General features: G+C 32.3%; 1 pseudogene; it reads right to left on the reverse strand.

Annotated features, from left to right (window-relative positions):
• Positions 1–2,828: 2,828 nt before the first annotated feature.
• On the reverse strand, positions 2,829–23,860 carry LOC149569095 (transportin-1-like; annotated as a pseudogene).

The raw sequence follows: 23,860 nt of genomic DNA on the forward strand, positions 1-23,860 counted from the left end.
CTCTTAGTTATTCTAAAATTATTTCAATAGGAATATGATGACCATGCACCAATAAACACATTTGAAGATGATGGTAGAAATACATTGATCCATGACACATTTGGTACTAGTGTTGCTGCTATTATTGTTGCTACTATTGATGATGATGATGATGATTATGATGAGAATGACATTTAGGCCATTCATGATATACCTCTACTTGAAAGGAAAACATGACCCTTTACGAAAGATCCCAATCAACTCTTCTCTCCATTGTATTGTTGTTGGTAAATTTGAAGGTTATGAATGGTTATCCACATAACAATGTCACGTATGATAAGGTTTGTGATATACGTCATTATAGTATGTAAAAGGTGAAATATATACCATTAAGATTGTTTATACTAAGGATCTTTATTTTTTGTTGTAGATTGATAGGTGACTATTTGTTACCAACACCAATTTTTCTTCCTTGCTCATATCAAGAATTATGTGCCACTATTAAACATATTGTAATGTAGTCTTTATCAATAGTTATTTGCCTTGAAGATCATGTAATTTATCATAAAGAACTTGAAAATACAATAGAATGCCCCAAATGACATACAAGTGGATGTCAAGACGATCAAGTGACAAAAAATGATGTCTGACAAGGTTTTTTATTACATCCCCTTTATTCCATGTCTTAAACAATTATTTAGGTGTAGTAACTTAGCACAATTTATGGATTACCATGCATGCAATAGAATTAGAGATGACATTATTCAAATGCCTATGGATGGTTCAAAATTTATGGACACAGAGAAAAATTTGCCACACTTTTAAAGAAAAATGTTGAAATCTCAGGCTTTCTCTGGCAAATGACGATGTCAATCTACTTGGAGAGATGAGAGTCATTTACTCAGTGTGGCCTATTTTTGTCATCAACAATAACCTTACTCCATGGATTTCAATAAAGAGGGAGCACATTATGTTAACAATTATTGTTCTAGGTAATTTTTATTATTTTATTGTTACCTACATGTAATTATAAGTCTTGGAGTGAAATGACCATAATAATTAATTGATATTTTTTATTCAACTAGGTAAGTACCAAGTGAAAGATATAAACATATATATATATATTGTGCCTCTTATTGATGAGTTGCTAGTGTTATGAAATGGTTTCACTATGTATGATATCTCTTGATCAATTGGACAAAAAAAAAATCCATTAAATTCTTATGTGGACAATTTATGATGCCCTAGGGTTGACACATTTATGTGGTATGTTATGCTAAAATCTAGTTGTATGTGATAATATTAATTCCAAAAATGAGCATATTTAATCAAATTGTATCGTTATCTTGTAGGTATTCAAGCAAAGGGAAAATTTTCATGTCCAATGTTTGGTCCAAAGATGAAATCTTGTCATTCCAAAAGTTTAAGAAAGTGGGTGTTTGATGAGAATCAACACTTCCTCCACATAAATCTTAAGTATCAAAGGTCTGAAAAATATTTTTTCAATGGGAAAGAAGAGACTACATCAAAGCCATGAAGAATGGCACCTCACCTATGGTAGTTGGAATATAATAGAATTCAAGGTTGTCAAGGCATCAATACTGACCACCTTCCAAAGGGACTAAAATTTTATTTAAGAGAACTTAGTAGGTTTCCCTACTAGGAGTAGGTACAAATTGTGCATTTGTCTAATACTATGCATATTAGAAAGATTGTAATAGAGAGATTGTGGAAAATATTGGATGGAAGGCATGACAAAGAAAAACTTGCCAAAATTTGTAGTGACATTCATGATTCCAATCATGCAATGGAATATATCATTAAATCAAATAGAAATGGAGACTAGATTAATGCAAGTTCCCTTATTTGGTTATAAATGAAGCATCAAAGTAATTCTATAAAAGAAGTTATACGAAAAATTCAATTTCCTATAAAGTTTGTTGTAGATATAAGAAATCTCATATCAAAGAAAAGTGAATTTGGCCTAGGGCTGAAAATGCATGATTGGAATACCTTCATCATGGTAAGTCATAGTCTTTTGTATTTACAATATATTTGTGAAACTCATTCATTATTCATTCTATTACGTTAGAAAAGAATGAAATAATCAATTGACAATTATTGCAGTTGTTAGAGTAAATAATTAATTATTAATTATTTCTATTACTTAAGCTTACTTAGATAAATGCATTTATTTAATATTTAATATTTAATGCATGTAGTGGTTAGTTGATGACAACATAGGAGTTTGTTCTCTTCTAGCAAGTTCCACCTTTTGTGGATATGTGCTGAGTTGTCATCTTTATCTTCTACCACCTTCCAACTTGGTCTACAAGCTTCCATGAGCTCTTTATAAGCGGGCTCCCTCATTGTACTTCACGTCACATTATCAATTCTCATTGTAAATACATATTCTTCTTGTGTTTGCATTTGTGGTCTCTCATGTCTGTTTAGAGTTTTTCCCTTGCTCCATGCTCTTTCTCTCCTTGGCTTCTCTTTGACAGGTTTTCACATGCATGTGATCTTGGGCATTTTTGAAGTTGGCTTTCATCAACTCCAACATGGTATTAGAGCCTTCCTACTATTGCTTGATTGAAGAAATTTTGAAGCCATGATTTGAAGTCACAAACTCTAGTTTGTTTGTGCATTTTTTCTTCAAATCAGGGGATCAACAATTTTTCGAAGCACATTGGGACCAAACAGACATCACCATTGGATCTAAAAGGCCATTTTCAATTAGGAGTCATATAAAGTTTTTCATTTTTGGAGACAGAGCTCCGAGAGGCAAATTTTTTTTGCTGCAGGTCATTTTCGTATAGACCGTACAATTTTTTGGCAAAAAATTTTTTTTAAAAACAAAATTCGGGTGCACTGCCAGCGTGCCACTGGGCAGCCACCACCGCATAACCAACGCTCAGCCCGCGGGCCCCTGCAGCCGGCTGCGCGCCGCAGCACTGCCGCAACTTGACCGCCGCCCACTCGCAGAGCACCATCGGCGACACTTCCATTTCTCTCTGCCTCCACTGATCTGCACTCCACCATCCAAGCTGCTTTGCTCTCCAATGTCAGTGCCCTAGTGTCAGTTTTGCACAGTCAAATTTTTGGGTCCAGTCGGCATACTTTTTGAACAGTCAGCGCCCAATCAGCACTTTTGCCACGTCATCTGATCTACCACATGGCTTCTTTTTTGTGTGGCGGCTGACGTGGTCGTCAATTTTAATGCACTAGTTTGTTGACATTAGCATGATGTCATCAGACCTTGCATGTACCTCTCTTGATTTTGTTTTGGACCTACTTGTGGTTTTTTGGCCATAACTTGAGCATATAGAGGTATTTTTCCAATCTGAAAGAAGTGTCGAAAAGTTGGTTCTGAGACAGAGACATTGGTGTAGGTATTTTTAGGTTTTGATGTTTTTTTAGTGCCTTTTTTTTTTTTGTTGAAGTCCAAAGTTCTTTTTTTGACTCCAACAAGCATATCTTTTGCGTCCCATGCCTATTTTTTGAAAACTTTATATTTTTGGAAAGCTAGTTTTGTCAAATTTTCGGAAATGTGGTCCTTTTTCTAAGTTTTTAGCTCATGCTCTTTCTATCATAGTTTTGGCATTTTTGCTAAATGGTGGATATTTTGAGTGTTTTAGGCCCAAAGATCATTTTCCTGGCATGGTTTCACTTTTTTTTGGCTGTACTTTCCTTTTTTGCAGCTTGTTTTTAATTTTGATCATTGTAGCTATCATTTTGAAGCACTTTTATGTATTGCACTTAGATAAAGTGCTACTTTTGCATTTCGAGGATCGTGAACGTTATTTTGAGTCAGTTTTACATGCACTATTTTCATAAAGCACCATGGGGGGGGATTGTTGTTCGCTGTTTTAAGCATTCTCCCTTTGTCAAGTGAGTGTCCCTTCCATGACATTAGCCCCATGTAGAGTCAGTTTGACTGTGTCTTTATAGGTGTCTGTACCTCTTTCCCTCTCTCATCATTCTTGGTTCATCTGCAGGAGACTTTGGCCCACCTTCTTAGTTGCTTGTCATCACACCTTGTCTACATTAAGGAGGGGTTATGTTGTTGTTCTAATGCATCCGTGGTTTGATGGTTTGATAGTGTGAACTATGTATTCAGTGGTTGATCCTATATACAAGGTGATTACAGTGGCTGGCTACCTATGCATTTCAGTGAGATGGATCATCTACCATATAGACATGCTCAGTTCATACCTTCTTCTTCCATGGAGGTTTTTTAGATATGCATTTTGGTAGATTTCAAGCTTCTTCATGCTTCAGTGATGCTTCTTCATGATCATTCCTTGTTCCTATCTTAGGGGACTTTTCCCTAGTTGGAGGCTTCTTTAGTTCTTCACTAGGTTCTTACCTCTTTTTGGGGGAGGTTTTTTCCCATGTGGTTTTCTCTCTTTTCCCACTTTCAAAGGTTGCATTTTTTTGCATTGTACTTGGGTACCTAACATGGCCTCATTGTTGGGACCCATTCAACATTCATCTTAGTTTTGTGAGCTTAAGGCATTTCCCTAAGTTGCACTTAAGGGGGGTGTTAGAGTAAATAATTAATTATTTATTATTTATTCTATTACTTAAGCTTACTTAGGAAAATGCATTTATTTAATATTTAGTATTTAATGCATGTAGTAGTTAGTTGATGACAACACGGGAGTTTGTTCCCTTCTAGCATGTTCCACCTTTTGTGGATATGTTCTGAATTGTCATCCTTATCTTCTACCACCTTTCAGCTTGTTCTACAAACTTCCATGAGCTCTTTATAACCGAGCTCCCTCATTGTACTTCACATTACATTATCACTTCTCATTGTAAATACATATTCTTCTTGTGTTTACATTTGTGGTCTGTCATGTCCATTTAGAGTTTTTCCCTTGCTCTATGCTCTTCCTCTCCTTGGCTTCTCTTTGATAGGTTTTTGCATGCAGGTGATCTTGGGCATCTTCTGAGTTGGCTTTCATAAACTCTAACAACAGTATGTGCTACCCCTATCTCTCCCAAACAACTTTGACAATAGTATCCAACATGTGATAAATGATCTTGGAAAATACATGAGGTAAGAAGTGATATTATTTCAATATATCAAACAAGTAATAAATTGTAAAGTCTCATATTTATATGTTTTGGTGTCTTGAATCTCTTGTAGGTGGTTGTCATCTAAAGAAATCCATAAAGAATATATAAAATATTTGAAGAAAATAATTCATATTCTAATGTGTGAAATGAAAAAGTGTTTACCTTCAACTTTTTCAATGCACAAGAACACTACCTCATACACCTAGTTGAGGAGATTGAATTGTGTGGACCTATATAGCCTAGGTCAATGTGGATGGCTAAGAGATATTTGAAAATTTTGAAAGGTTTGTTTCGACAAAGAGTGGGTCCGAAGGGTTATATGACTGAGGGATAAATGGTATACTAGATGATGGTGTATGTTACTCAATATCTTCCTAATCTTGCAGCAAATACCCATGTAGATTGCATTTGGGATCTTGACTCCATTAAGAGATTCAAAGGGGCATACTTGGTGGGGAATGGTAGATTTAGGAAAGTGAAAGGTAATAAATTATGAGATGTTATTGTAGTTAATTAATTGTTAATCTTCAAAATAAATCTATTGTAAGTCATCTATTTATTTTTGTATAGCTACTTAAAAGTGGGATGCAATACATTTGTTTATTGCAAACAATCAAAGATTGAATGATGGTATGGATTGGAGGATGTCAACATTCTAGTCATAGATTAAAATGGGAATCTATGTCTTTATTGGTTAAACAAGCTCATTATAATATAGATCCCAATGCTACACAAAAGGAAATAGATTTAGCATATGGTTTAAGAGATCTACAGGTACTTATAAATTTGTTAGTCAATCATATGTTTTGAACTTGTGATGCAATAATTTATACATGTTCGACATTATTGTAAGTGAAACACCACAAGTCTATGTTATAGAATGGTTATAAATTTTTCATCAAATATTTAGATGACACAAAGAGAATTTGTGATTCTAAGATAAGTGCAGCCTTCTAGGTGACCAATATTTCATCTATAAATGACTTACATCCTTGAGAATCTCAAAATTGATACTATGGCATTTTTGTTACTATTCTTGATTGTGACTTTAATTCCTTCAAATTAGTTCTCTTTTTTGTCAAATGGTATAGACTATGACTCAATCAAAATGATCCTGATAAAACTATTATTGAGCATGAGAATGGATTACCAATGATTAATACAAGGTTGTTTGAGCTAGTTGGGGATGTGACCTATGTTCTTCCAAGACAATGTGAGTAGGTATTTTACTTAGAGGTTCTACATAAATTGGGTTGGTCATTTTTTGTTAGACATGATCCAAGGGGAAGGCTAATAAAGTATATTGTGATGGAAGAAGAAGATAATGAGGAAGAGGAAGAAGTGGATCACTATCAAAAGTTAGTCGATGGTGCTCCTAATGTAAATGATGATACTACCGATTATGATGATGATGCTTCTACTAATCATCATGATGATGAGGGGGATGATGATTATGATGATGATGATGATGATGATGACGACAATGATGATGATGTTGATGTTGATGATGATGGTGATGGTGCCGATGAGGACAAGGATGACCAAGATAGTGGTGGTGATGATGTCAATGACGACAATGATCCTAATGATGAGATGGATGAAGAATAATATCACTAATCGGGTGTGTTTGATTAGCTAAAAAGGTATAGAGAGCTACAATTTTTCTTAAAATCTTTAAAGTCTCAACTTTTTAAAATTTAACCCTTTTATTTGTTATTGTAGAGGACTTTCCTTTGCAACGGACAATGAGTGTATGTCCATAGGTGAGAAGAAATTTCCATGATGACATGGATATGCCTCTACAACAATATAGGGAAGGACAAAAAAAAATTTAAAAAGGAAAGAAAAAATAAATTATTCATGTGAACTTATGTAATTTTTTTATGTAACTTATTTGATATTGAGTGATGTTTACATTTAGATGTTTTATTTATATTATATTGAATGGTCATGTGAATGTTCTAATAAATCTTATATATTAAAGTTAATGTGAATGTTCTAATGAAACTTATGTGTTAATGAATGTTATTGTGTGATAATTCATGAATAATAGCAATTTATTAATAGAATTAATGAATTTTAGATGTTAAGAGGGAATTTAGATGTTAGGGGGATGGGGTCAAATGAGCTTCCACCTTCACGTGGTTGGCCCTGATTAGTAGAGAATATTAAACTATTCTCCAAACAAAGTGATATGACAACTAACTATGTGAATCTCTTGGTTTTAGGCAATGCAAAAGGAGCCATAGTCAAACTCATTGATTTATGAAATTTAGTTGTAGTGTACAAAGTATTCGAAAGAATGGATTTCTATGGGATTGCATCAAATTATTCCTTTCTAAGGTATTCTATTGTTGAGATTATACTTACTAATGAAAATATGGTTTATCATGAGTGCAAGGCTTGATTTTGAATTTGATTTGTTCTGATCATATATTGTCGCGAAATTATGATTTATGAGTGAAGGTCTAATTTTGAATCTTTTGAATGTGATTTGTGGGGATTATAAATGTATATTTTTAGATGCATATGTGGGGGCACAGATCAAAGTATAGAAAAAGACTAGATCCGATGTTATTGCTATGTGGAGGGTTCTCATGGTTGAGAGCTCTACCACTTAAGGTTTGTGGAGTGGCCAAATGCCTCAAGATAAAAGAAAATTTATGCTTATAATGTTTATTTTATTTTCCTTACATGGTAATCCACAATCTTCTTGTTTTGAGAAGGTTCATGTTCTTGTTTGAAGTAGCTTCTAAAAAAATTGTATGACATGCTCCATGAGGTGAAACAAAAAAAAACAATGAAATGTGATCAATGTGAAAAACAACTACTGGTTTTTTATTTGTTGTCTAAACTTTGATGTTTAGTACATTTTTGTTCCTTTAGTTTATGTTTAAGTTTGAATATATTTAAATTAGATTATGTGATTTTTTCTTTTATCAACATTTTGGGTCATATTTTTAGCTATCTATAATTGACTACTAGATAGCTTATTATGGAATTGAATCATAGTATTTGATCCTAAATTCATTTCTTTATTGAATAGCTCATCCTGACATCAAATTGTAAAATATCATTCCATAAATCATGATGAAAATGAATTATAGAATTTAATTCAAATATTCTTGAAATAAAAAACTCATATAATATATTTCAAAATGCCCAAACTAAAATTATGAACTGTTAACATGAACATATACAAATGGTCTTTTTTTCCTAGTGATATAGAATGTTCTTGTTTACATTGTATATGGCCCTTCTAGTTTAGGATATATAGAATGTATTGAATTGCTTCAAGATCCATGCAGTTTACATGTAGCTAGAACTAATTTCTCTTTCCTCATAAATTTACCTATTTTTTACACCAATTTAGTCATATTTTTCCTTGATTGATTTATAAAAAATTGTGACTCATTCAGTGAGTTGTTTGGTATTTGTGGGGTCCCATCTTTGGCATTGGATATACAACCAGTTATTTTGATAAATTTGAATGAATTGTGAACTTTTGCTACAACAAAATCCAACACAACTTTTACATTGGAATAGTCCAGTAAGATTTAACAACTTTATTTATTTTACTATTGCAAATATATCACACATTATTTCTGTCAAACAATCCTTGTGCCATTGTTATGTATACAATTTCAAAAAAAACAAAAATTGTTTAAGAAAAAAATGGAAAAGGTTTATCATGTGATTCAAGAGAGATTCCTAGAGAAGTATAACAAATGAATAAACATGCAGCCTAATCTAATGAGAAATGCAACAAAAAAAATTTATTCACTTCTACTAGTTGCAGTTTTGTGGTAGCATTTAGGAAATCAACAAGATTTGGTTGTATTTGCACTGCAAAGACTTTTACAAACTTACCAAGTAGTGCAATAGAACTTTGACAAACATCAATAGCCTCATATCCACAACATTGTAAAAGAAGATTTATAAAATCACTCCTTTTAACAAGACTTTCAATTCCACTTCCAAGGCCTTCAACAAGCTTGGAGAGAAATTCCATGAGAAAAAAATCAACTCGTTATCATATGGATCACCTGCCTTTATAGGATCAACCTTTGCAATTTTTTTGATTCATATCAAGTTGATAGATCTTACAAATATAGGTTCAACATAATGAGTAAACATAAGAACCAATTCCTATGCTATTGTTGTGAAACATTAAAGGAAAGGAAAAAGATGCCTATTTGAATTTGAGTGTTGTTGCCATTTGGAAATTAGTGGAGGTACCAAAATATCAAGATATTTTTCCTAGTTGATTCCACCCTTTGCCCACAATATCTTCATGTGTACCAATCACATCATATAAAATAAAAAGATTTGGCCTTTGATATTTAGAAAAGGCACACAAAAGGTGTTATAAAATAAGCTCCAAATGTGGTGCCAACTCTCTTGTTGCCTCCTCTTCAAGGTTCGAAAAGCAAGAGAAAGAAACCTCCTAAACTCTCTTTTTTTTGTGTCTAAAATTCATCTAAGAAGACTAGTAAATACCTTAAAAAAATATTCATGTCCATATAAATGATCTATGACCTAAACAATACATTTATTATATTAAAAAAGAGTATAACATGTGATGCTTCACTCCAAAGGATACTTTTCATCAAGAAGAGGCACAAGAAAAGAAACCATCAAGTTCTGTAGCACTACATTTCTCAAATTCAATGAATTGATGATATCTTCTTCCTCTTCTCTATCATAAGTTCCATATGCCCCTTCTTCTTGTGAATAAAAAAATCTAGGTTTCAAATTATGCTCCCTATAAGAAATATTTTCATCAATCTCAACATCAACAAGTGCCTCATCATTATCTGCACACACCATGTTTGACAATAGTGTTGGAAGAGTGGCAAGATTGTTAGAAGATTGGTTGTAAGCATGAATGATGATGATATTCCTATGGAGGAGTATTGTAGATATGCTACATTCATGATTGTGTTTGTCATTGATGTCAACATAGCAGATTTTTGTGGTATCTAACAGAAGAAAAATGGAAAGATCAAGTTGGTATGGACAACTAGTTGAGTATTATAACTATTTGAGGTTATGGGAGATACTTTTAAATATCTAGTATATGTAGTTAATGTTGGAAGATGAAATGATAAGTTTGGAAGAAGTTATGTAAGTTTTTGTGATGTTTATTCTAAGATAGAGTTTGCAGAGGCATGTTATGGAAAACTTGTTATATCTCTTAGTAGATTTGATATTATATGAATCAAGGTTGATGACATAAAGAATACATGTTGATGATAACATGGCTAAGCTCGCTTATCAGAATATTGCATGTACAAAAAGTTATTCAAGTTGCAACACAGAAGATTTATGTAATCACTAAGTGTAACATAGTCTTAATGTGGTCCTATAATAATTGATTGAGAAGGTCTAACCACCAACTCAAGGAATTTTTTTGAGGACTTGGTATAAAGAAAGGACATTTTCCTTTATCATGGTATGGAATTATCTAGTTTATGAATTGATAACATGTAGCAGTACGAGTAAAATGCAAAGTTGAGTAGAGTAGTGCGGAAGTGAAGGAAACTTCATTGTTACAATTTTACTGAGTGATTTGAGGTTTGGTATTTGGATCTAAAGTTTGTGACCTAGTCTACAAGGTCTAATAGTGATTGGTTCAGTTGACAGAAAAAAGGAAAGAAGGAGATAATAGTAAATTTCATGTTTGAGCAATGAGCTCTTCTTGTTGTTGAAATTATATGTTTGGGTAGTGGGCTCTTCTTACATACATTGTACTACAACTCTTAATAGGGTTGGAATCTCCTAATAGGACTTCAAAGTCTCCTAATAGGGTCCATCCTCTAACAAGGAATATTTATATTAGTACATCATCTTGTGGGCATCATTCCCATTGGTGTTTTCCCTCTAATCAAGGGTTTCCTTACTCAACATATCTGATGTAATTATCTATGTGCATTTTATTATTGTTGTTGTTTAATTTGGTTAAATGGTTTTTCTTAAAGACGATAAATGTTTTAATTGTTGGATAACTGATTCACCTCCACCCCCACTAGTTATCTTAGTGGACTATTATTTCTAAAAAATAGAACCACAATCAAGCATGGTAGAAAATCCCTCATTGTTTGTGGATGAAGATGAGCTTCACAAAATGCAGACAAAAATTCACATGACTTGAGAGCCACTTCTTCATCAAGATCTTGATTTTCTTGCAACATATATACAATTACATTTCTCATCTAGGGCTACAGGAAATAAGGCTAAGCCTCAAGGAGATGAACCAATGCAACACATACCAATTTCCTCACTTCAATAGCCAGATCATGAGAAAGAGTGAATACACCCTAAATATACTTATCCATAGATGATAAGAATAGTTTAGGCATAAACTCAATATACTAGTTCATAGAGCTAAGTGCCATTTTCTTGAGAGAAACATATTGTGATTGAAAAAACTAAAGTAATCTAGGCAAAAAAATATCGATAGGTCACTCCCAAAAGCTTGGTGCACTAGCATCTAGCTGCTCTTGTATATCTTCATTGATCTTTGATAATGTATCAAGATCACCTTCCATTAGATTGAAATCATTGCTATCAAAGCATTGAACCAATGCCTACAATAATTTCAGCCGACCATGTACCTGTTCTTGTTGGACTATAATTTAGTAACAATAATTCCCATTGTTGCATGAAGGTTTGTTTTGCACCCTCAAAAAAGGAAGAAACTCTAATTGGATGTATTGTTGATAAGGATTGATCAATGTAAAATTGGTCTTCAAATTTTTTCTCCAAGAGGAGCCCTATTGCTTTCCTGTAATATCCCCTATCTTGTTGTATAAGATTTTGGACTAATTTCTATAAATTCTATTGATGGATACTTCTTGCTAACTAATACTTCCCTTAGATCACAAATTTGGAGCTTGCATGGATAATAATGATGATATTACCTATGTAAGACTGATAATTGATATTCAAACAAGCAAGGATGAATTTCATCAATTGGATATAATGGAGTATCTTTTCTTATTTTTATATGATTATAATGTCCCCATTTGGGATCTCTTTATATTTTGTCATGTATCATGTGCTTTGTAATTTGTAAGGTGCAATTGTTCATTGTTGATATAAAAATTTGCAAACTCCCTTATACAATTCACTTCTTTTGTTAATTATATTACTTAACATCTCATTTCATCATAGTTGTCATCTTAGGTATGGATGTATAATCTTGGCACAATAATCTAAGGTTTTATCTAATATATTGTAATGTTTCCACTACACTCAAAAGTTATCTAGATTTAATTCTAATTTTAGAGCCATGATATTCCATAAGTATGTTATTGGCTATATTTCTTATTCAATCTCATTACAATTTTTAATTTTTTTCCCTTATTGAGTTAGATTTCTAATTTTCTCTATCTCAAATAAGTTCTCTTTATTCTTGTCAAATTTGTTCCCTAATGACTTCATGATTGTAATGCCTAATACTATCCTAGACATATAAAATTTATCTCAGGTTTTAGATAGCACATTTTGCTACTCAATAAACATATATGACCATCTTTAAAAAAAATAAAATTGATAATGCAACAATCCCTCACAATTGTTATGGCTTATCTGATGGGCAGCCATTGTTTGAACAACATTTTCATCACACGTTGTCACAATGCATGTTGTCACTATTGCAATAGAAATTACTGATGGAGGGTGCTCTATCCAATGGCTTTATCATCAGATATTGTCACCATTATGAAATACCTTTTGGCAGATGCCCATTAGGCTTGCAGGAAAGTAGTCAAAACTGTGAGGATTGTTTGAAAATGTACATCATCATAGTTGTGATAGTAAATAGTCAAATATACAATGACATGATGAAGAAGTCTTTGCCCATATTTTTCTAGAAATTGTGATAGCTTTGTCTATCACCATTGTGATGGACACCCTTACTATCACAATTTGTGACAACAAAAATTCTAACACCCTTTTGACAAGGGGAAATTTATGTTACTATCACTCAAGTGATGAGTGGTCATTGTAATTTGGGCCCAAATGTAGTAGTGTGCTCTCTAATGCTTAGGATACTCCCCCAAAGGAATTTCATCAACATTCATGCTAATAGATACATCATCTTTCTATTGTAAGAAATTAGATTGATCTTCTTCCAAAATTGAAAATGATTATGATGATGATGCATTTGATGAAGTTATTATTGTGGTTCAACAGATCCTATGCAATAACTTGTAATGTGAACACTTTGGTAAGGTTTCTAATCCACTTTTTGGATGGCAAGTCTCATTGGAGTATGTTGATGTGTTTTCAAACCTTTTTTTTGCTAATATTTGTGAGCACAAATCATACTGCTCATTCATATGTCAATTGGTTACACAAGAGGATTCACATGATCATGGTATGTGTGAATTTTTTCATCAAGTTGAGTATAAGTGCTTCACTTTTCAATTTGGTATCATGCATGAGTTTTTCAATGAATGGTTTTTTTAATCTAATTTTTTTTTTTATGAGAATACTTATTTTTACATTCATAGTGAACATTATGTTGAAGTTTTACCTAGTTTGTATGTCCACCATGAAGGTGCAGATGTAGAGTTTGTTTCACCTAAGGAAGAGATCAAAGATGTGTGTATAGTTTGTGAAATTGATATTGATAATGGTTTAAAATTACTTGGAAGGAAGAAATGAAAATTAGATGTTTAATAGAGTTATGAAATTTCTTTGAAGTTTTGGTGGCCTGAGGCCATCATTTGCATAGTTAGAGTTAGTTTTTGTGTTTACAATAAAGTTGTTCAAATAGAGTTTTCTAGAGTGGTCAGTCTTTTCTAGAGGTTTGAATTATTTCCATGCCTAAAAAGGGCATGCATCCAATTTTTGGGACTCAAAAGTGCAAGCCCAATTTGAGTACCACTTTGTGAATTTTTCTAAATGAACCCTTATAAATGCTTTTTGTGCCTAAGTGTTAGGTTGTCATTTTAAGTCATGGGATGTGTTTAAGGTTCTTATTATCATTAATTCAATATATTTATACACCTAAGTTCATTAGTTTGAAGTCTTGAATCATTCAGTGAGGTTTTGTTTTGAGAACTTGTCAAATCTGCATTTTTATTGAAGTGTCAAACAAAATTTCATAGCCTAGTTTACAATTGAATATCTTACACCCAATTAAGTGTTATGACTCTCTACTTTGGTAGTGTCTATTATGCCTAAGAGATAACCTATGTTTCATATTTCAAGTTATTTCAACATGCTTTGATAGCGTTTTGAGTTCCTCAAAGTTGGATGTTCATCTTTGTTTTGGTGATGCACATTGTTCAAAATTTTGGGAAGCCATGTTTGACAGTGCATATTTTATGACCCACTAAAAATTATGAATAAATGGTCATACTACTATGTTGAGATCATAAAATAAATACTACATTTGTATTTTCAAGGCTCGATGAATCCATTTGATAAGTTTCTCAAGCTGATTCCATTTGTAGAAACCTAAAATTGCCTAGTTGCCCTTTTTGATAGTTTACCAATAGCCATGTTTGACCAGTTATAACTTTTCCCTAGGTTACCCTAATTAAGAAATTAATTTTCTATTGAATTCTAGGTGTGAGAGACATGTTATGTCCCATATTTGAGCTTATGATAAATATGTTTGATTAGTTTTCAAACACGATTCCAAATGCAAGGATGTCAAAAAAAGATTGAAAAATGAACTTGTGATCATTTAATCAGTGCATAAAAGTTGATCAGAACATTATCAAGGGTTCATTTATTTGAGTTCAATTTTTTTTTTAGCTTGACCACCATGTGACTCAATTTATCAATTAGGATATTTCTTTTATAGAATAATGTGATTGTTTCAAATGAGTTTTGAAATTCTTTTATCAATGATTAAACTTGATGCCAATTAATGAAATGATCTTAGTGGATCAAATTCGAAGGGTAAGATGTTTGAGTTTGAAAATTTGTTTAGTCAAACTTACGTTGGGACTTGAATAAATTTTTCAAACCTATAAAGCATTGGGAAATTGAAGACTTTTTAAAGGATGTTTTTAATTTATAGTGTGATGGTTGATGTTACTTAAACATTAACATGGTGACCAAATTATAGATCAAGCATACTACTAGAATTTTACTCACATGTAGGTTAAAATATTGTATACATTATAGCCATGCTTTAGTCACTGAGGATTTCCATTTTTGAGATTAAACAAGTTGATAAATTAGTGACATATGGAGTTTTGTTAAGAGTTTCAAAACATGTGCTAAATTGATTAATGGGTGTTTCCTTCTAGTTGGTTGATACTATCTAGATTTGGATATGTAGTCATGGAGAAGCAGGTATAGTAGAGTTATCCAAAAGGGGTACATTTTGAATATGATTAAAATGTCATGCCATATATGCATAATGTACCAGATGAGTATATGGATTTGGAAATGTATAAAGCAATGCTATGACTGAATATGGGCACCTAGATTATAACATTAGGTGTATGTGAGCATGTAATTGGTGAAGGAGTTAACTGAAAATAAATGAGTGTTTTCAATTGATAATATTCCTAATTTTACAAATAAAGTGAAAAATGGAGTAAATTAGGGGATGTATATATTGAATTCTACCGCCAGTATACAACAAACATTTCCCCGATAAGAAACAATGTTGTTTGAGTATCATTCCTAACACACTTACACATAAGAGATATTTTTTTTGGTGTACAAGGGATGTGATTTTTAACTTCCATGAGAGTAGGTTGATAACCACTAGATTTATTTAAGAAAAATGTAGATTGGGAGGTGTATAGTATGATATATTCCCTCTTCATCATGGGTGTGTTTTTGTGTTCTCTATATTCAAGGTATATGGAGAAGGAATATGGTTTGAATACAATGAACCTTAATACATCTAAGGAAAATCATTTGTAGTGGGATCTTCCCTCTTCATCGTGGGAGCAAATGTCATGTATGCCCATTTTCCCTTTCCATCAGGAATAAATGCAATTATAGAATGCTTATGTTCTTGCTAACTTTCAACATGATAACGGTCTCTGGATATCAAGTGGAGTATATATCATGCATGTCATATGAACACTTTCCCACCATACTCATCAAATGTAGAGTATCTCTGATCATGAGTCATTTCATTTTCTCTACCTTCGTTGGTGAGGATTTTAACAATTCCACTATAAGGAAATTGTAAGGCATGGGGAAATCTCTACAAGTTTTGTAAATAAACATGGATGACCCATATCAATAAATTTAAATTGGAACTGTGTAGCTTTATTTGCACAGGTATGAGAAGGCATCACTCTTCATGAACATGAAAGGCCATATTTTGGAGTTCTTAGTATTTTCCATGTCCACCACCATCATCTCCCATATGCGTAGGAGACATAACCATGTGTAACATAGCTCATTTAATGTGAGATAACTAGGTTATTTATACCACATTTCATGTGTAGATGAATCTATATGCCTTTTTATACACCTGCACTTAAAATATGAATGTCTAAAGTTTAGACTTGGAGGCTTGTATATTGAAGTGCCCACATGGCACAATTAGTGACCAACTAGGGAAATTTTGACTAATGTGCAAATAAGTTGATGATGATGTGTACTTTGATGGTGAATAGGAAAGTGCCGCAAGGTACAATTACTGAGGAGATTGCAACTTCGCCTAGGCTAGTGCACAATTAATAGAATTTGTTATGAGGATGAAAAATCATCTATGAGTGACATCTCTAGGGTGTAAGAAAATTAATGGCTAGTAGTCCTAAGGTCTTGACTAACTGTTAGTCATGAATCCTCCACAGTTAATATGCAGTTAAGGTTAAAAGCTCCGATGATGTGATCAAGCATGGTCACAACTTCTCCACCATTTTTGAGTGAGTCCCATTGTAGAGCTGCAAAGTAACAAGTATTACACATATGGTAGGGGGAGTGATAGGGATTTGAGGTGGTGATGATGCAAGTTCAAGGGCAAGTCAAATGATGACACATTGTTCTTACAAGGTAGTCAACCATGTTCAATCATGTGAGAAAATTAGAGGAAAGGCATATCATGGTAAAATTTGGTAATTCACCTCATGGTTTGAGTGCATTTATTGAAAATATTTTCAAAAGGGCTTGTAAGAATTAAATAGTTTGATTATTTAAAAATTGAAATATTTTCATCATTTTAAGACCCTATTCACTTTCAAGATCTCTAAGTTCAAATGGTTTCGTAGGGCATCATTTTCGCCAAATCTGCAACAATTATATATCATTGAAAAGGTCTCTAGATGAAAAATCAATTTTTGCAATTAGAACATATGTAGTTATAACCAGGAAAAATTTATTAGCAAATTTTTTAAATAGGGGGCATTCTCAAATAGATTGTTTTGTCTTTGCATTGAACCATCAAATTGAGTTTCAAGAATAGACTATCAAATGGGTTGTCTCCAGATTTGACAGAGATATTCCTAGCAATGGTACTTTACTTTTACATTTGATTGGTAGGTATTTCAGCACAAGTTTTAGCAACATATCTAATATTCTCTTCTAGAGGTGATTTTTCATCACTTTGGAGATATTTGATCTGTTTGTTAGATTAGATGATGGGGATTTGATTTTCTATTTGAGGTTGTTGGTTCTAGTCTATTGATCAAGGCTCTAGCTATGATTCCACCATTCTCTTAACATTTTCTCTCTTGTATGAACAACTAAAATGAATTCATAAGTGATATTTATAGTCTTTTGTGTGTTTTATGCATTATTTTCATTCACCTTGAATGTATTTTGTCTCAAAGAAATGAATACAAAGCAGCAAATGAACATAGTTTCATTCTATTTCTTGTCTCTTATCTCTATTGTTTGTATCCTTTTTTCATATGGAAAGAACCTAGATCTAATTGTAACTCATTTTTGGGTTGTATGTCTTGGTGTCTTTTGCCTTTGGTCCAAAGAATCATGTAAATGCTTGATATATCCTGGTAGGGCTACAAATTTCATTGAAGGATGTAATTAGTATGAGATTTAGTTTGAACATTAATATCTGATTCACAAAGTGAATGGATAGGTTACCAATATCTCGATGTATGTTGTGATTTATGGAGCAATAAATGGATAGGGCATTGATTAGTCATAGGATTTGCATGTTTCTTATTGTTTCATATGTGGGTTATGTTGATATAAATTTATGATCAATATTATTTTTCTCTTTTTAGTTGAAGAGTGGAAATGATAACCCTCACTTAGCTTGTGACTCACATAGGTTCTGTTATTAGCTATTTCATACCCTTTTTAGTGTATAAGTGAAAAAGATTCAAGGGTTTTATCTTCTTTTTCTAGATTCGGATCTATATTTGTATTGGTCATATAGGTGAATCTAAGGTCCACCCACCTAGATTTTGTAGAGCTTGAAGTGAAGAAGGAGTTTAGCCTTATAGTTGGCCCCAATGTCTGAATAGGTGTGTTGAATATGGTAAGTATCTACACCCTAGATGTATTTGTTCTTATCATTGGTTTCTTTGACATGTTGTGAAGTTAGGAGTTGACTCCTAGGACACATGTGGATCTTCCTTCAAGTGTGCAATGCCTTATGTTTCATGTAGCATCAATTTTAGTTTACACTTCATAGGTTGAACCTATAATGTAATTAAATTATTGACTAGCTGACTTGTGTCTTAACTAGCTAAATAGGGAGCTTAGTTAGAGTTAGGAGAGCACATAGGAAGATGAGAAGAGATATTGAGAAGCAACATAGATGTGAACTTGGATTCTAAGTTTGTAATTTCATTACATATGGTCGAAACCTGGATGACCTCACAATTGGGCATGTTGAATGACTTCTTTTAATTATTACACCAATGTGGCTGCCATTTTCCAAGACTTTTGTTGAGATGTGTTTGTTATTAATTACACCTAAGTAAAAGTATAGAACCTTGCCTTGTATACATTGTTTTGTATGTTGCTTTCATGTGTATCTCTGAGCAAAACTATTTGTAATCTTAAGTCAAGTTGATTCTACTTAAGGTTGCCTTCTCCCTACATCTCTTTAGGTCCATAACACATCTCATACAAATATCTAACATCCTCTATATCGCAACTTAGTAAGGTTCCTTCTATTCATCTTCCTATAAAGGATGAAAATGATCCCATACTGACTAATCCCCAGCATACCAAAATCTTAAGTCAAACCAAAAGAAACTATAGTTCTTGTGATTCCCATCATATTTTCTATGCTGAATTGAATGCACTTTCTTCTTAAAATATTTATTTCTCTAAGAAACCTCATAATTCTTTGATCCCATTTGATGACAAACACAAGCAAGGAATAATATATTAATAAGGTAAAGTACATGCTATGATTTCTTGGTAGAAGAGTTTGTAAAGACCCTATTGGTGTAATTAAATATTTGACAAATTACAATTTACATAATCTTAATTAGGATAATTCAATTCATGGTACTTTTTAATTTAGATACCTAAGAGTTTGCACCTCAATTAAGCACATGGTGTTGATAAGTTACACTTTTCCTAGTGAGAGTAGTTATCTCTTATGTATGATATCTATGTTTAGTACACATTTAACATTATGATGCTAGGGAAGAAATGAGGCATAAGTGGGATAAACTTAACTTAATCCTACTATCAGCTTGCTATAGTACACACTGAATTGAAACTCAAAGTTACAGAAAAGAGACCTGAAGAATTCATAGATTTACTGATTGATTTGATAAGATAACGAAAACCAACATGCCTGACTATAAGGCTTTCTAAGTTGTGGTCTTATACAAAAAATTACAAGATCAAATTCAAAATGTATAGTCCTTTTATTCCTTCTACTAATAATGTTATTTCATGCTATCCCTTTATCTATTCTCTTACATCAAATCCAAGTTCATATATAGCAAGATAGATGACAAGTCGGCTAGACATGAATTTAATTACAATATTAGTCTAGTCTTGGAGATGTAAATCATAACCCATGTAATAGGCATAAATTATGAAAATTTTCTTAATAATAGGTTTTCACACACATTACAAGTCAACTCCTAAGTGTGAAAAATGTCATGTTATCATGAAATCATGTAAAAAGAAACCACACACCACACAAGATGAAATTAGTAGGAAACATGTACTAGAAAGAATGACACAAAACTTAAGAAATGTGACACATCATCATTTGTGATCATAAGAAAAGGACTAGAAATAGGTCCTAAAAAAAATGCTAGCTTTTTATACCACAAAAATCAACATAGCAATGGCTACATGGAAAAAAAAACAAACATGTACAGAAAACAAGAAATATTTTTTTCATGATGCAATATTACTCATTGACATGAGATCCTCCTACATCAAATAGCTAGGTTGAACAAAGAGCTAATGTCCACATCAGACATCCTTGATACTAAGACCTAAATCATAAAGATCTAACAAAACTTTTGTTATCCATAAACTATATTCATCTGGTTTATCACTCTAGTGAACATAGTATTCCACGTATTCTTGTCTTCTAGTGCTATTTCTTATTCTACTATCCAAAATATTCTCATTGATGTCAATCTTCATCTTTGAATATATGTGACGTATCCATGTATCCAAGTAATTTTACTTCAAAATCTTTTCCACTATCAAACTTCCTTAAAATTTTACGAAGACCACATGTCTTATTTCTTTGTCTTACTATAACAAGTTAAAATAGGAAATGTGTTGTTTTTAAAAATGAACCATCAATTTGTCTCCAACCTCAAAATATTTATATCTTCTCTCTTTAACTACTTTCTATTTATATCTAAGGTTAATATTATTTAGATTCTTTCTCACTTCTAAAGAAAATTTTTCATGAAATCCACATACTCATCAGCTTTAATACTTCTCTTTCTCTCATAGAAAACTCCCTTAACAATCTCCAAAAGTATCTTCTCGGTGCTCCTATTTAGTAAATTGTTATATGAGAACTCTTCTTTTACTAGAATTAAATCCCAATTACCAGGTTTATTTCCAACTAAAAATCTCAATAAGTTACCCAAAGTTCTATTTACTACCTTATTTTGTCCATTTTTCTATGGATGAAATATAGAACTAAACTTCAACTTTATATCCAATCTCTTCCATAGTGCTCTCCAAAAATGACCAGTAAGCTTAGCATGTCTGTCTAAAACAACAATCTTAGGTAACCCATGCAATCTCACTATCTTCTTGAAGAAAAATTTAACCACATGTATTGCACCAGATGTCTTCTTACAAGGAATAAAATGGACCATTTTTGAAACTGTGTCAACTACTACCATAATAGAATCATTTCCTATGTGAGGTCTACGAAACACAAAAATAAATCCATACTAATATCTTCCCAAGCCTTATTAGGAATAGGAAATGGTGAATATAATTCCAAACTATGACTACTCATTTTGTTGTTTGACAAATTCTACAACTTATAATCATCCTTTAAACATCCTTATAAATTTAAGGCAAAAAGTACCTATCATTAATTTAGTTCACTATCTTATCAGTTCCAAAATGTCCACCAAGTCCTCCACTATGTTTCTCCTTCACAATATTGTCTCTCATAGATCCTCTAAGTATGCATATTTGAGTTAACTTACACATTATCTCTTCTTTAATTAAACTATTAGTCCACTTATTATTACTCATCAACTTGGTCTTACAATATTTCAAAGGTTTTGCAAAATCATAATCAATTTCATAAAATAAATTCAAATCATCAAAACCAAGTACCTTAACTTGCATTTCTATTAGTGAATTCTTTCTTCTACTCAAAGAATTAGCAACCTTATTTGATTTCCCACGCTTATGTATCAACAAGAAGGAAAAATTGTGCAAATATTCAACCCACTTTATGTGTCTTGAGTTTAACTTGTTCTAACTTTTCAAATACTACAAAGCTTTATGGTCAATAAACAACACAAAAAATTTAGACATCAAATAATGTCTCCACTTCTTCAAAGCTTGAACAATAGTATAGAATTCCTAATCATAAACTAAATATCTTTTCTTAGCATCATTCAACTTATCACTATTGAAAGCTATAGGTCTTCCTTCTTTACTCAAAACAACTCTAATGGGGCTTCCACTAGCATCACAATCAACTTAAAAAAATTTACAAAAATTAGACAAAGCAAGTGTATGAAATTTTTCTACTCTATGTTTCAATAATTCAAAAATCTTATATGTTTCATGAGCCCACATCAAATCTCTTGTCACCTCTAATTGTTTGGGTCATAGCATTAAAAATCAAACAAATTTTTTGTATAAGTTTCCTATATAAACTTGTGAGTCCATTACATGATCTAACTTATCCAACATTCTCAGGTGTAGGCCAATCAAGAATAATTCTTACCTTTTCAAGATCCATCTTCAAACCATTAGCTAAAATGACAAAAAAAGATACACAATCTTCTCCTTCATGAAAGAATATTTCTTCAAATTAACCAGTAACTTATCCTTCTTCAATCTCTACAATAATTTTTTGGTTTAATCAACGTGTTCTTCTTTAGTCTTAATAATATCATAATGTCATCAAGATATACAATCACAAATTTTCTAAAAAGTTTCTTAAAAACTGTGTTCATCAACCTCATGAAAGTACTAGGTGCATTAGTTATAACCAAAAGCCATAATTGACCATTAATACAAACTGTCATTAGTCATAAAAGTTGTTCTCCATTCATCCCCATCTCTCATTTTGATCTGACTATAGACACTTTTTAAATGAAACTGTATAAAATACTTTTCTCCACTCAAACAATCCATTACGTCATCCATTCTAGAAAAGGGAAGCCTATAATTCACTATAATCTTATTAATAGCTCTAGAATCAATGCACATTCTCTATTCCCATTTTCCTTAGGTGCTAATACATCAAGTAGTGTACAAGGACTCAAAATTTCTCTGATCAAACCTTTTTCAAGAAATTCTTGCACTTCTCCATTCAACTCAACATTTTCAATAGGTGTCAACTCTATATAGTGACTAATACTTCTCATAGGAGGTAATCCATGAGGTAAATTATTAGAAATAACATCTTGAAATTTTTCCAATAAAGATTCAATATTAGGTGCATGTTCTAGTTCATCTTGTTTCTAATACAATTTTAAAGGAATCAAAGCCAAAAGAAAAAAAAAATTCTTTCACATCTTTAGCAAATGATTTCCTTCAAACAAACATATTATAATTGTGGTACAATGAACCTCATCTAGTTTTTCTATCAAAAGTAACAAAGCTTGATTCTTCCCATAAGCCCAAATTGTACAATAATTTAATCTATCATCATGAAAATCTTGTCTATCATACTACCAAGGTCTACCCAATGAAACATGACAAAATTCCATAGGCATAATATTTCATAAGGTGTCATCATGATGATTTCCAATTTTAAACTTAACAAGGCATTTCTCACTTACAAGTAATTTATGCTCCTTCTGGATCCAAGCAACATGGTAGGGTTTAGGATGTCTCAATTTTTGCAACTAAAACTTGTTAACCATCTCCTCAAATGCCAAATTATAAGAACTTCTACTATCAATGGTTATTGTGCAACATTTTCTAGTGATCCTACATCTAGTCTTGGGCAAGCTTCTTCTCAAAATAGTTTCTCCATCATCATCCTCATTTCATGAACATATTCTTATCATGAAGGTCCTATAATGCTTAGGTTCATTAGGTGTTTTGACAACTTCTTCATGAGATATGCTATTTCTTCTATTTCCTCCAATCTTCTTACTAGAATTTCTGCATTCAAAGGCTCCATGTCCTTCTCCTCCACACTTGAAACAAGTGTCTTTAAACCTAGAGCTCTCTTCTCTCTTATCATCAT

The sequence above is a fragment of the Cupressus sempervirens genome, chromosome 3 (assembly GCF_028749045.1).
Source record: "Cupressus sempervirens isolate cs-2001-9-10 chromosome 3, ASM2874904v1, whole genome shotgun sequence".
Lineage (NCBI taxonomy): Eukaryota > Viridiplantae > Streptophyta > Pinopsida > Cupressales > Cupressaceae > Cupressus > Cupressus sempervirens.